The sequence below is a fragment of the Schistocerca piceifrons genome, chromosome 1 (genome assembly GCF_021461385.2).
Source record: "Schistocerca piceifrons isolate TAMUIC-IGC-003096 chromosome 1, iqSchPice1.1, whole genome shotgun sequence".
Taxonomy (NCBI): Eukaryota; Metazoa; Arthropoda; class Insecta; order Orthoptera; family Acrididae; genus Schistocerca; species Schistocerca piceifrons.
Genome location: NC_060138.1, coordinates 154,552,473 through 154,566,814, shown reverse-complemented (window position 1 = coordinate 154,566,814; position 14,342 = coordinate 154,552,473). Strand labels below are relative to the sequence as shown.

Genomic DNA, 14,342 nt, shown 5'->3' with positions numbered 1-14,342 from the left:
TTACTGACCCTACGACTTACCTTGCAAGATAGGTTAAGGAAAGGCAAACCTACGTTTCTAGCATTTGTAGACTTAGAGACAGGTTTTGTCAGTTTTGATTGGAATACTCTCTTTCAAATTCTGAAGGTGGTAGGGGTCAAATACAGGGAAAGGAAGGCTGTTTACAATTTGTACAGAAACCAGATGGCAGTTATAAGAGTCGAGCGACACGAAGAGGAAACAGTGGTTGAGAAGGGAATGAGACAGGTTTGTAGCCTATCTCCAATGTTGTTGAATTTGTATATTGAGCAAGCAGTAAAGAAACAAAAGAAAAATTTGGAGTAGGAATTAAAGTCCATGGAGAAGAAATAAAAAGTTTGAAGTGCCGATGATGATGTAATTCTGTCAGAGACAGGAAAGGATTTGGAAGAGCAGTTGAATGGAATGGGCAGTGTCTTGAAAGAAGGATATAAGATGAACATCTACGTAAGCAAAACGACGATAATGGAATTTAGTAAAATTAAATCAGGTGATGCTGAGGGTGTTAGATTAGGAAATGAGACACTTACAGTAGTAGGTGAGTTTTGCTATTTGGAGAGCAAACTAACTGATGGTCGAAGTATGGAGGATACAAAATGTAGACTGGCAATGCCAAGAAAAGCATTTCTGAAGAAGAGAAATTTGTTAACATCGAGTATAGATTTAAGTGTCAGGAAGCCGTTTCTGAAAGTATTTGTATGGAGTGTAGCCATGTATGGAAGTGAAACGTGTGCGATAAATAATTTAGACAAGGAGAGAATAGAAGCTTTCGAAATATGCTGCTACAGAAGAATGCTGAAGTTTAGATGGGTAGATCAAGTAACTAATGAGGAGATACTGAACAGAATTGGGGAATTTGTGGCGAAACTTGACTAGAAGAAAAGATCGATTGGCAGGACACGTTTTGAGGCAATTTAGTATTGGAAGGAAGCGTGGAGGGTAAAAATCGTAGAGGGAGATCAAGCGATGAATACACTCAGCAGAAGGGTGTAAGTTGCAGTAGTTACCCGGACATGAAAGGCTTGCACAGGATAGAGAGTAGTATGGAGAGCTGCATCAAAGCTGTCTCTGGACTGAAGATCACAACAACAGTAACAGCAACAACAACAACAACGAGCTGCAGAGCATCCAGTCCTGAGTACCTGGCAAGCAGCTTTTCAAGCGACAGTGCCCAGTTTCCGAGAAAATGAGTGTTGAAGTTTTATGGGTACCTCTTATACCTGTAACTTTATTCATGTACCGGCCAACCGAGCATACTGCAGTGGTTGTAGTTAACGTCTATCACGTTGGCGGTACATGTTCATACTATGTCTATGTTTCTTTTTTCAGTTTTGTCGTGTAGAACATCATTAATTTTATATGTCATTCAATACTATTAAAAATAGAAATTTCGTTAATTACAGCACACTTTCTTGAAATGTGCATTCCGTTTGTTAAAGAATCGATTTACTCGTTGTAGCTTGCGTAGTTTGCTGTATTAGAAAATATTTACTGCTGGTACTTGTAGGAGCAACAGTATCACAAATTCGTAGAGCACCAAGAACATTTAATAAAAGCTTGTCTTACAGGCTCACGGATTTTTCAGAATCGATAACGGAAAACACAGTCCCTTTAGGTTGTTCTTTCTTCTGTCAACTTCGGTGCTAACGATACTTATTGGATCATTCGTGTCAAAAGAGGTGCACTAATTGATGCTGAATTAAAGAATTTATTTTTATGGAAGCTTTTCTCGAAGTGATTTCTATATTAATCTTTAGCAAGTCGGGACATTTTGAATTTTTTTCATGAAAATTTTAACCTGTCCGTAAAAGTAAACATTATAGGGTTGGCAAAGTGGAGTGCATTTGGGAAGGATAATTTGTACGGCGCGGTTGCATGCTTTTCTTTAATTTATAAAGATTTGATCATAAAATATCTAATCGGTTAGCCCTTTCCACGAACCAGTCATGTAGAGAATTTTTTCTTGTTCCACATACGGAAAAATGACAGATTAAAAAAAAGAAAAAAAACTTGATCGTATAGCACTTTCTCAAACTTCCCTTATTTCGTGCAGGTCACAATTTTGTTTTGTAATGTATGAGTCAGGTCGTCAACTCTTTTTTTTTTTTTTTGAACAATCCGACCGAATATCCTGGATGGTCCTTGCATACATAAAATACAGGAATATCTTTCCTGGCGCAGTTACAGTAAATTGTGCTGCAAATGAATGACTAGCCTTGTTCAAATCTTTTTTTGCACAACAACGGTTCCACTCCTTGTTGCCCAAGGGATATATCTAATGATATTGTACGCCGATTTGTACTGGCATCCGGTTTGGTCGGTGTTAATTATATAATCGAGGACAAAATTAGGGACAAGTGGGTTCGTCTGTATCTGGAATCCTCGAACAGCTGCTAATACTTCATCCATCGTTGTAAGCTCTTTGGAGCAGTTCAGATATTTAGAACTGTAACTACGAACAAGAAAAAACATCTACTTTTGAAGAGAGAGTGCTATAATGGTTGATTTATAAACGAAATTACTACGGCGAAAATGACTATTTTTCACTAATTCCGCGTGACATGTACTATTTAATGAAATTGATTATATATATATGTATATAATCTGAAGGATACAGTATATAGTCATGAAAAATTTCGACATCGATTTTCGCGGAAAATCATGCCGTAGCATGAAAAGCCACCCGACAGGTAAATAGGACACGCCCCTCTACAACACACCTAAGACTCATCAAAATCGTCGAGCAACACATCTGATCATCCCCTTGCAAGAGTTAATCAGGAGATGATTGTAGCAGAATTGAGTATCATGGTGTCCGCGGCTCGTGGTCGTGCGGTAGCGTTCTCGCTTCCCACGCCCGGGTTCCCGGGTTCAATTCCCGGCGGGGTCAGGGATTTTCTCTGCTTCGTGAAAACTGGATGTTGTGTGCTGTCCTTAGGTTAGTTAGGTTTAAGTAGTTCTAAGTTCTAGGGGACTGATGACCATAGATGTTAAGTCCCATAGTGCTCAGAGCCAGTATCATGGTGCTACAAGCTGGCATAAAATGCCTTTTCTGTGCAATCTGCTGTGCGATGGGTGGATATAACAGCGTCATATTGCCTCTTCTATATTCCGATAGTGATCTCTCTCCCTCTCTCTCTCTCTCCTAGGAAATCTTTATTCATTCGAACTAATCACAAGTACACTACTGGCCATTAAAATTGCTACACCACGAATACGACGTGCTACACACGCGAAATTTAACCGACAGGAAGAGGATGCTGTGATATGCAAATGATTAGCTTTTCAGAGCATTCACACAACCTTGGCGCCGGTGGCGACACCTACAACGTGCTGACATGAGGAAAGTTTCCAACCGATTTCTCATGCACAAACAGCAATTGACCGGCGTTGCTTGGTGAAATGTTGTTGTGATGCCTCGTGTAAGGAGGAGAAATGTGTACCATCACGTTTCTGACTTCGATAAAGGTCGGATTGTAGCCTATCGCGATTGTGGTTTATCGTATCGCGACATTGCTGCTCGCGTTGGTCGAAATCCAATGACTGTTAGCAGAATATGGAATCGGTGGGTTCAGGAGAGTAATACGGAACGCCGTGCTGGATCCCAACGGCCTTGTATCACTAGCAGTCGAGATGTCAGGCATGAGTCAACCATCTGCACGAACAGTTCGACGACGTTTGCAGCAGCATGGGCTATCAGCTCGGACACCGCGGCTGCGGTTACCCTTGACGCTGCATCACAGACAGGAGTGCCTGTGATGGTGTACTCAACGACGAACCTGGGTGCACGAATGGCAAAACGTCATTTTTTCAGATGAATCCAGGTTCTGTTTACAGCATCATGATGGTCGCATCCGTGTTTGGCGACATCGCGGTGAACGCACTCTGGAAGCGTGTATTCGTCATCGCCATACTGGTGTATCACCTGGCGTGATGGTATGGGGTGCCATTGGTTACACGTCTCGGTCATCTATTGTTCGCATTGACGGCACTTTGAACAGTGGACGTTACATTTCAGATGTGTTACGACCCGTGGCTCTACCCTCCATTCGATCCCTGCGAAACCCTACATTTCAGCAGGATAATGCACGACCGCATGTTGCAAGTCCTGTACGGGCCTTCCTGGATACAGAAAATGTTCTACAGCTGCCCTGGCGAACACGTTCTCCAGAACTCTCACCAACTGAAAGCGTCTGGTCAATGGTGGCCGAGCAACTGGCTCGTCACAATACGCCAATCACTACTCTTGATGAACTGTGGTATCGTGTTTAAGCTGCATGGGTAGCTGTACCTGTACACACTCTGCTTGACTCTATGCCCAGGCGTATCGAGGCCGTTATTACGGCCAGAGGTGGTTGTTCTGGGTACTGATTTCTCAGGATCTATGCACCCAAATTGCGTGAAAATGTAATCACATGTCACTTCTAGTATGATATATTTGTCCAATGAATACCCGTGTATCATCTGCATTTCTTGTTCGTGTAGCAATTGTAATGACCAGTAGTGTATTTGTCTGTATAATCACTTCAGCTGTCACAGCATGCTGCTTAAAAAAATATGACTACCACGGCAGTAATGTTATATGGGGACAGACTGAACCGGTTATACTTTGCGATAATTGTGAAGTGATTAATTGAACAGAAATCTCATCTTTGAAAAAATGTTTGACAATTATCAATTCGACCGCTCTGTCAGATACTTAGGAACCTCAGAAAATAGGCACTAGGTAGTCATTTCAAAATATTCGTTTAAATAAAAGCTGCAGGATCACAGTCGGTCGGTCGTACACAATGCGTTTCTCTTTAGAGTGAGGGGAGGCGGCGGTGCGCGTGTGGCCGCCAGCCCCCTGTGGCGGCTGTGCTGTGAAGCTGGGAGGCAGCATCTTCCTCGGATTACGCTGTGCGCCGCTGAGCGTCCGTGACATATGACTCATATCGCGCCGGGATCGGACCTACACGAGCGTGGAAGTCGGCGCATTCTTCACCGTAAAAACTCTGCACGACCGGTTCTGGCCGCCTCGGGTGGCGCGGGACGGCCGGCCGCGCTCGCTGCCGCCTGCTCCTAAGGCCCGATCTGCGAAGAGCTCAAGCGTGTCGCTAATGGCCATCACAGTGGTGTGCCACACGAAGGTTGTGTTCATACGATTGAGGACTATTAGAATCGTCTCATCACAGTTACATCGTGGGATACGCGTCACTGTCCCTGTTGTGGCAACAGTCAACGAGTACTTTATGGCACGCTCGAAATTGCCAGTTTCTCCAAAGGTGACTGGCTAACTATCGATGACAGATTCAGTAAAATCAACAGCTTCATTAAAGTCGATGTGCATACTTTTAAACTCGCACAAAGAGTCTCAGTATGAACTACCCATGTCCATTAACTCTTACGTAGACACAAAGTCCAAACAACGCAGTCAAATGGACACTTTTCATATATCTTTCCTTCAGGCCACGAGTGGCCAACCGTTACCATCCGACCGCCGTGTCATTCTCAGTGGAGGATGCGGATAGGAGGGGCGTGTGTTCGGCACAGCACTTTCCCGGTCGTTATGTTGGTATTCTTGACCGAAGCCGCTACTATTCGGTCGAGTAGCTCCTCAATTGGCATCACGGGGCTGAGTGCACCCCGAAAAATGGCAACAGCGCATGGCGGCCTGGGTGGTTACCCATCCAAGTGCCGACCACGCCCGACAGCGCTTAACTTCGGTGATCACACGGGAACCGGTGTATCCACTGCGGCAAGGCTGTTGCTTTTATATATCACACATAAGAGAATTAAATGATCGAAGCAGAGTCCAAGCTAAAAGACTTACTGAGTTAGCCGCGAGGTTCGAAACAAGAGTTTCGCGCAAAGTCCAAAACAAACACTAGTCAGTGGTTAGAACTGTATGGTCGACCGATAGCCGTGGGTTGGCTGTTCGCTAAACCCAGAGATAACTCGATGAAGCCAAGCTGTAACCGGAAGAGGCTGGCTTGGAGCTGTAGGACCTCGTAAATACAATCTGTGTGGAAAGATACATGATCCATTTACTTTGCAGACACGTGATCAGCATAGGGGAGAGGTGTGGCGAGTCTTGCACTGCTTGTGCTGACGCTGGCGCCGCTGATGCGAGTCGAGCCTTCCTCTTGCCAGACAGTACACTTGTTATTTTTCTAGTGTTGATGTCCTTCGGAAAGGCAGCTTGGCAGGCCTGGATGTATGGCGGTATGGTGTAAGCCCTAGGGTTACCAATTCCATAACAAACTACTGTTGTTGTTACATCCACAAATGTAATGAGTCAGCGCATCTATTAATTATGCGCTAGGAGCTGTAATAAACAAAAGAAAGAGTATGAGATTTTCACTCTGCAGCGGAGTGTGCGCTGATACGAAACTTCGTGGCAGGTTAAAACTGTGTGCCGGACCGAGACTCGAACTAGGGACTTTTGCTTTTAGCGGGCAAGTGCTCTACCAACTGAGCTACCCAAGCAGGACTCACGCCCCGTCCTCACAACGAGTTCGAGTCTCGATCCGGCACACAGTTTTAATCTGCCAGGAAGTTTCATATCAGCGCACACTCCGCTGCGGAGTGAAAATCTCATTCTGGAATCATCCCCTAGGCTGTGGCTAAGCCATGTCTCTGCAATATCCTTTCTTTCAGGGATGCTAGTTCTGCGAGGTTCGCAGGAGAGCTTCTGTAAAGTTTGGAAGGTAGGAGACAAGTTACTGGCAGAAGTAAAGCTGTGAGGACGGGGCGTGAGTTGTGCTTGGGAGCTCAGTTGGTAGAGCACTTGCCCGCGAAAGTCAAAGGTCCCGAGTTCGAGTCTCGGTCCGGCACACAGTTTTAATTTGCCAGGAAGTCTCAAAAGAAAGAGTCATTGACATTGATGGCGGGGAGACGCCAGTGAGTAAGTTTAGGCGTCTAATCAGAAGGCTTTTCTACGCTGGCAATGGTCTCTGTTCTCAAACCGTGGAAGAGTTCCGTCTCAAGTGTATCTGTTGATGTCATTGACTGTAATGGCCGTATGTATAGTGTGATACCGTGGTGTACGATAACGAGAGAAGGGAGAGGATGGAACGTAGTCCCGAAACACAGCCTACCCCTCTTGAATAGCACCAAGAGATCCTCCGAAGATAATGTCCTCAAAACACGGGCAGATTGCCGTCAACAGTGTCGTATGCCTCCACTACATGAGACTCTGAGAAGACGTTTCGAATTTAATTTAATCCGCTCCATTGATCACACGTAAGGTGATCAGGGTCTGCTGACTCCTTTACCGATGACTAACGTGAGTAATATTTCCATTTCACGTCGCTACAGAGTATTACATCCAGGTATTTGCATGAATGTACCAGTATTTTGTGACTCGCTGGAATCGGTAAACTTCAGTCTGGAACTGCGCGACCGGTACGGTCGCAGGTTCGAATCCTGCCTCGGGCATGGATGTGTGTGATGTACTTAAGTTGGTTATGTTTAAGTATTTCTAAGTTCTAGGGGACTGATGACCTCAGATGTTAAGTCCCATAGTGCTCAGAGCCATTTGAACCATTTGAATCGGTAAACTCACACAAATACCTCAGTGTAACACACTGTATGGATGTGGAACTACTACTTAGGCTCAGTCATCGGTAAAGCAGGTAGCACACTTCGTTTTATTGGTAGAATACTAGGAAAATTCTATCAATCTTCAAAGGAAATTGCTTACAAATCACCCGTGGAAACCTTCCTAGAATATTGCTCAAGCATGTGGGACCCATCCAGATAGGACTGACAAGGGATGTTATTGACCCCTACAGAGAAGGGCAGCACGAATGGTCATAAGCTCGATCTGTGGTAGTGTGTAACAGAGATTTAGAAAGAACTGAACTGGAAGACTCTGAGAAATCCTACTTACGAAGTTTCAGAAACCGGGTTTTAATGACAACTCTAGGAATATACTACAACCCCCACATACCGCTCCTCTAGAAATCGTGGGAACGTGATCAGACTAACTGCAGGCCGAAGACACACCAGTACTGAATGGTTATCAATGAGATTTTATACCATTCTGGTTCTTTTATAGTTACTGAACGAATAACCTGCTCTTTTTTCCTGTGGTTTAGTAATATTCAAGATAAATTAAAGAAGATTTCCAAATACGTAATTTCACCTTCATGCTCATCGAACAATTCTTGAAAATTTTCAGATGTGTGTGAAATCTTATCGGACTTAACTGCTAAGGTCATCAGTCCCTAAGCTTACACACTACTTAACCTAAATTGTCCTAAGGACATACACACACATCCATGACCGAGGGAGGACTCGAACCTCCGCCGGGACCAGCCGCACAGTCCATGACTGCTGCGCCTGAGACCGCTCGGCTAATCCCACGCGGTGAACGATCCTTGAACAAATCCAGAGTTATGTGTTGCCGTTTTAAAAGGTTTCTTCAATTCTGAGAAAAATGCTTTTGTCTAAAACATTTTCATACAACTTGCTAGTTTAATTTTTTAATGTAATCATGAGGTGCACTGAAATATGAAGTCATCGTCAGCCATTACAGAACGCCCAGTATTCTTCACAAGACGAATAACACAGCCTGTTTTGTAGGCCCCCACCCCCACCCCCTTCCCCCTCGCCGTCCGATTCACATCGTATGTTTCTCGCAAGTGAACATTATCTGCTACGGGCAACAGATTAAAATTAGATTAATAGATCCAATTGCATGCTTCCATCAAAAGGTTGCTGAAATTTTACGCTCATAGCACCACTAAAGCCTCTATTTTACAGTTGCCAGGCTAAGATGCTGTCGGACCACTACACAATGAATACTCGGTTCATGCAAGTTTCTACCCTACTGCCATGGCTTCTGTTTTAAGGTAGCGCTCTACTTATTAATGGCAACAATCCTCTTTAATGATGTCATGTCCATGTCAGTAAGTTTTCTCTTTTTCGGTAGTTCGTATATCAGATTAATCTTGAATTTGTCATGCTTTCAGTGCAGTAGATGCCACACCTCTAAGTGCCATTGGTAGATACGAAGGTGATTTCATGAATGCAACAGCTAATGTGTCAGTGGTAATTTGTCCACTTTGGAAGTCTGTAACTTACTGGCGGCTCGGAACTCTTTCGGAAGCCATATAATAAAATTAGGGACCAAACTACAGCGCCATATCATTACAGATAAAACAGAAAATAAGCTTTTATATGATCTGTTTGTATATATTACTCTCCGAAATAGCTTTAAATATATAGGGTGCAACAAAAATGTACGGTACAAATTGCAGGGCACGTCCCTCTCACGTAGATGAAGAATTTATATGAACGTGGGTCTGGAAACGCTTTGTTTCCATGTTTCAACTCATTTTTTCCAACTCATTAATCATGGGAAACACACACGAACAGAAGGCATCAGCATACCACATGCAACTGTTTCTCACAGGAGATGTTCAGTTTGCCCTCCGTGGGCATTGATACCTGCATCAGCCCGTCGTCGTAGTAAATCTAGGATGCGCTGGTGTGTCCCTGGAGTATTGTGTATGGTTTTGCAGCCTACAATAATACGGGCACGAAAACTCTGCACATATTCTACTGTGGTTCCATACACAAGAGTTTTCAAATGCCACCACAAATAAAAGTCTAGTGGATTTAAGTCCGGGGAGCGTGGAGTCCAGGTAGTTGTATCATCTCTACTCGTCCAACTGTAACCGAATCTTTTATTTAGCAGTCAACGACATTAACACTAAAATGAGGACGTGCTCCATCGTGCATAAACTACATGTTTTGTTCAACAGCTACACTACTGGCCATTAAAACTGCTACACCAATAAGAAATGCATATGATAAACGGGTATTCATTGGTCAAAGATATTATACTAGAACCGTCATGTGATTACATTTTCACGCAATTTGGGTGCATAGATCCTGAGAAATCAGTACCCAGAACAACCACCTCTGGCCAAAATAACGGTCTTGATACCGCCTGGGCATTGAGTCAAACAGATCTTGGATGGCATGTACAGGTACAGCTGCCCATGCAGCTTCAACACGATACCACAGTTCATCAAGAGTAGTGACTGGCGTATTGTGACGAGCCAGTTGCTCGGCCACCATTGACCATACGTTTTCAGTTGGTGAGAGATCTGGAGAATGTGCCGGCCAGGGCAGCAGTCGAACAATTTCTGTATCCAGAAAGGCCCGTGCAGGACCTGCAACATGCGGTCGTGCATTATCCTGCTGAAATGTAGGGTTTCGCAGGGTAGAGCCACGGGTCGTAACACATCTGAAACGTAACGTCCACTGTTCAAAGTACAGTCAATGCCAACAAGAGGTGACCGACACCTGTAACCAAAGCCGGCCGGTGTGGCCGAGCGGTTCTAGGCGCTACAGTCTGGAACCGATGGACCGACGGTCGCAGGTTCGAATCCTGTCTCGGGCATGTATGTGTGTGATGTCCTTAGGTTAGTTAGGGTTAAGTAGTTCTAAGTTCTAGGCGACCTGAGCAGTTAAGTCCCATAGTGCTCAGAGCCATTTGAACCATTTTTTTGTAACCAATGGCACCCCATACCATCACGCCGGGTGATACGCCAGTATGGCGATGACGAATACACGCTTCGAATGTGCGTTCACCGCGATGACGCCAAACACGGATGCGACCATTATGATGCCGTAAACAGAACCTGACAGGTTCGTTGTTGAGTACACCATCGCAGGCGCTCCTGTCTGTGATGCAGCGTCAAGGGTAACCGCAGCCATGGTATCCGAGCTGATAGTCCATGCTGCTGCAAACGTCGTCGAACTGTTCGTGCACATGGTGGTTGGCTTCCAAATTCCCCATCTGTTGACTCAGGGATCGAGACGTGGCTGCACGATCCGTTACAGCCATGCGGATAAGATGCCTGTCATCTCGACTGCTAGTGATACGAGGCCGTTGGGATCCAGCACGGCGTTCCGTATTACCCTCCTGAACCCACCGACTCCACATTCTGCTAACAGTCATTGGATCTCGACCATCGCGAGTAGCAATGTTGCGACACAATAAACCGCAATCGCGATAGGCTACTATCCGACCTTTATCAAAGTCGGAAACGTGATGGTACGCATTTCTCCTCCTCACACGAGGCATCACAACAACGTTTCACCAGGCAACGCCGGTCAACTGCTGTTTGTGTATGAGAAATCGGTTGGAAACTTTCTTCATGTCCGCACGTTGTAGGTGTCGCCACAGGCGCCAACCTTGTGTGAATTCTCTGAAAAGCTAGTCATTTGCATATCATAGCATCTTCTTCCTGTCGGTTAAATTTCGCGTTTGTAGCACGTCATCTTCGTGGTGTAGCAATTTTAATGGCCAGTAGTATAAAAGCTCATCTTTTTACGTATGATAGAGCACAGCAATCAGTCGTCCTTTCTTGCAGATTTAATTTGGAAAATATAGATTTCGGCTAGCGCCTAGCCATTATCAATGCACTACTTCATAGTATCAACGCATGGTAGTTCCTGTTGTTAGGGCGTCTGTCACATTTCATTCAAGAGTCTTCTTTTAAGCGTCTTGAAAGAACTGCAACAGACGCCCGAACAACAGGGAACTGCCATGCGTTTATACTATGAAGCAGTGCATTGATAATGGCTAGGCGCTAGCCGAAATCTAGATTTGCTAAATAAAACCTGCAAGAAAGGACGACTAATTGCTATGCTCTATCATTTCATACTCACTGAGTCCACCGACATTCCTAATGGAAGGTAACTGATAAAGACACATCTGCTAATAGATCAGGTTGAACATTCTCTACGAAATTATTATAACTTTCTCCGTTGAGCTTAGGTGGAAGAAGGTGAAGTCCTACCAGACACTTACCAACAATGCCGGCCCACTGACAGAAAATGTTAGTTGATGACTTACTTCAACAGTTGCATGAGGATTGACGTCTGCCCATACATGCCGGCTGTGAAGATTTACAATCTGTTGAAGAAAATGAGTTGCAACATGGAAACAAAGCGCTTCCAGACCCATGTTCATATAGCATAATTTCTTCGTCTAAGTGTGAGGAATATGTCCTGTAGTTTGCGCCGTACATTTTTGTTACACTCTGTATAGAACTACAGAATAGCATTGAACTTTGTGTATCCTCTATATAAACCAAACGACATTTATGTTGATTAGCGTTGCCGTCGATGGATAAACACGGAGATCGGCGTAACTGTGCCCCACAGACCAACCATGAACAAGTCAGTGGTTGAGCACATGACATTAAAAAGCCTTGTTGAACATGATTTGTTGTACGTCGTGGTACAAGATGGCTTAATTAAACTTTCGCTACTTGAGGAGGCGCCCAATAAAAACGAGTGATTATAGGACAATGAAACTTTGTGGACATATTTGTATGGACATGTGGAAGAGTAATGATGAATAAAACCTTGAAAGAATCAAGTATCAATTTCCACATGACAGAATAACATTTGTTGATTAGGTACCATATTTACGTCCCAGGTTACGAAAGTCGTTCAGTTTGCTACCCGTCTGCATCCACGATAGTCTGGAATCGCACTAGAGATAAGATTTCACAATTATGTTCTCATCATTTTTCTAACGGTGGGCCATGAAATGTGCAGTTGTCGTGACCAGCTTATACACTGCTTGAAGATCACGCATTGCCTCCAACATCCTCAAGCGTGGCAACCTCTACAACAATCTACGGCGCAGATGCCCGTCGGCCCCTCCCAGGAACAATTTCCAAGTCGCCAGTTGATTCGAACTTCCGCGTGATGTTCTTCAAACCGTACTAGTAACGGCGACTAACGGCTTGTCATAAGTCTAACGCTACTAACAGCGCAAATCCTGCAGCGCACATTCTGAACATCATTCCTGTGAAGATGGTTATCCGTGCCGTATATAGTTCTCCCTCTACACTCGCTCAAGTAGCGGAAGTTCAGTTATAACCAACCTGCATTACTACAGTGAGAATTCTGAGGAAGATTCGTGTCAAAGGCAGTCGGATGTATTATAGACCTGGCTGCGAAACATGAAATTTAACGCCGTGACGAGACAGACTTTATCTGCGTGGCAGTTAAGGACCGTAGGGCCATACCATCTCTTACGCTGCAAGACATTGTCATATGTCTAACGGGGAACGGAGGAAAGACAAAAACTTTGTTCGGGACCGTATGGCGTGCTCGGGAATTCCAGTGGATATCGCTCTAGCCATCACTCAGAAGCCTATTTAATATCAGACTCTGCAAACACTGATATGCGACTCAGTTGGGTGACACCAAAGAGCGCTCCTGACAACATATTGAACGCCTGCATCTGCTCTCCGCGCTCCGTTCCAATAAACGTCAACAGTGACGGACGTGAGCAGCAAGAAATCTACAAAACTCTTACATCGTAGTATAGGATGAAGAGTTTTGTTCTGGATTACCAAATTATCGTCGATACCGATGCTCTTAAACAGCAAAGAAATAATGGGAATAAGTAATGTCGACTTGAATGTCGCTACATAATAAGGGAGAACGTTGAGCACTAAAGCTGTCATATTGCACATTAGCGACTTACCTTTTTGAAATAATGAACGGAAGCACGTAGAACTAACAACTTCCTGCGCTGAACAATAAATCAGATATTTGGATCTGCATGCTGACTTCGTGTTAAAACATCATAGGATAAACGAGTCAAACATTTCAAAAAATCCAGGAGAAATTCAAGAAATTCTGTTGCCTCCAACAGATTATCAAGTCGTAGTGTTCCAGTGTCAACAGTAGCAGCGATAAGGAAATTTTTATGAACGCGTTGTGGCTGCAAGACGGACCGTTTTCTCCTCAGAGGAACGACTACGATATAGTGCTGATGAAAGATTTAGAAGTTTGACCATCGTGAATATCTGACAGGCGTTTTTCATTCATAATACCGTGACGGACGCATCATATCCGATAACCGCTATTCTGCAGGGATATCAAAACAATTTAGGTACGAAAGCAATGCAACTCCCATCCGAACCGCCTAAAGACACCATTTAAAATACCTTACTTAAAGTTCACTTCCACATCGAACGCCACAATGACTTTATTCCACTTGATTTCCTCTCCGTAAACATAACGTCCACAAATCCAGTCCCACTCCTGATATCAAGCTTGCGTAACTTTACGGGCTTCAATTCTCCGTCTACAAATGTCACTCTACATCAAGTGGAATGTCTCTTCTCATACTAGTATCCGAATGCACGCCCTCAATCTATAAAACACATATGAAAGTTGGAAGCTGAAGAAGTGAATTAAAATTTGTGCTGCGGTCGGAACTCAACCCGGGTCTTCTTCCTTACTAGGCAGATATGCTGACCATTACAGCACCACAGCATTATGGTTAACATAGCTGC

At 44.3% G+C, this 14,342-nt stretch overlaps 1 pseudogene; it reads right to left on the bottom strand.

Annotated features, from left to right (window-relative positions):
* Positions 1 to 5,651: 5,651 nt before the first annotated feature.
* On the bottom strand, positions 5,652 to 5,769 carry LOC124728753 (annotated as a pseudogene).
* Between the last annotated feature and the right edge of the window lie 8,573 nt (positions 5,770 to 14,342).